We start from the raw sequence: 1390 nt of genomic DNA on the forward strand, positions 1-1390 counted from the left end.
AGAACCACAAAGCCAGCAGTTCAAAACCACCCATGGGAAAGAGAGGAACCTGTCTGCTCCCAGCCTCGGAGCGGCAGTTAAATAATCTGGTGTCAATTTGGGACTTGAGAGGATTGAGAGTGGAGGGATGGAGTCTAGTCTGCCCTCCTGCACAGTCTCTGTGGGCACGACCTTCTCCTGAGGATGCTGGGAACTCTGTACTTCCTCCTTGGAGGCAGGAGACACTCTTTCTGTTCACTTGCTAGGAGATGATCTACTGACAAGACACAGGGCACTATGCTGATAAACCCCATGCCCTGGGAACTATAGGAGCCACATGGAGACCGCTGCCAGCATTGAGATGCTTCTACCACCACTGGATCCACAAGACTTCGCACCCACTGGCCTGTGATCTTCTTCATGCAACAGTGGGATTAAAAGGTAATGAATTTTTTCTACAAACCTTACTTAAACCCTTTGTATTACCTTTTCTTGGTGGCCAGGGAGGTTTTATAATGCACGTGTTTTAGGATATGAAACGTGTGGATTCGGGGTCCCCGGCGCTTAAGATTTTCTTAGTACACATGAAGCTCCAACCCACAGCCTGAAACTGACCTGTTCTTGGCGTCCGGCAGGTCCCAGAAGAGCCCAGAGCTTCAGGAGCTTCTCGATGAAGACGGGGACCGAACAGCATCCAGGCACGGTGGACACCACAATGCTCCGTAGAAGCAGGGATGGCGAGAGTCCATCACATCTTCTGGGCAGCCTCAGCGGGAGGGGTCAGTCCCTGGAGAAGGACAGCGTGCTTGGTCAAGTAGAAGGTCAGTGAAGGAGAGGCAGGCCCTCAGTGACCAAGGCTGGTTTGTAACAACAGTGGACGCAGCCAGAGCCACCGTGGTGTGGCTGGTGCAGTGTTTCTGACTGCTGTACGTGGGGTCAGAGGTTAACATGAAAATAACCACCGCACGGTGGGGACGGGGACGGAGGAAGCTGCTCAAAACATTCTTGAGTTCAAGAAAGAGACAACAGAGGAATGGGGCGTATGGACGAGCAGGCCTTCTGCAGGATGCACGGTGCCCTGAGTAGGAAAAACACTGACCGAGCAGCTCCTGCCTTCTGAGTACCATTCAAGGTGTCCCACATGACGCCTCCTCCCAAGGGGTCCTGCTGAAAGGATCCGCCCCAGGCTCTGGGGAGTGGAGACCACGCAGGCAGACTGGTCACTGCACATCCAGAGTACTCTAGGGGTGGGTCAGCTTTCTTTCAAATCTGAACCTGGAACACTCATGGCCTGCCCTCCTGTACAGAGTCTCTGAGGCTTTTCCATGACTCAAGGAGAGAAAACCACCTCACCTCTCTCCTGCCAGCAGCCAGCGCGACCCACGTCGTCTCTGGGGGCTCTTTGGAAAGC

General features: G+C 53.8%; 1 long non-coding RNA gene across 1 annotated transcript in view; it reads left to right on the forward strand.

Annotated features, from left to right (window-relative positions):
• Positions 1-397: 397 nt before the first annotated feature.
• Positions 398-1390, forward strand: part of LOC123522460 — a 2116-nt gene continuing 1123 nt past the window's right edge. The window contains exons 1-2 of the long non-coding RNA XR_006680730.1: positions 398-420; positions 615-800. This is a non-coding gene — a long non-coding RNA (uncharacterized LOC123522460). The remainder of the gene's footprint in view (positions 421-614; positions 801-1390) is intronic.

The sequence above is a fragment of the Echinops telfairi genome, unplaced genomic scaffold, assembly GCF_000313985.2.
Source record: "Echinops telfairi isolate 266 unplaced genomic scaffold, ASM31398v2 ScPeMD7_7412;HRSCAF=8450, whole genome shotgun sequence".
Classification (NCBI taxonomy): Eukaryota; Metazoa; Chordata; class Mammalia; order Afrosoricida; family Tenrecidae; genus Echinops; species Echinops telfairi.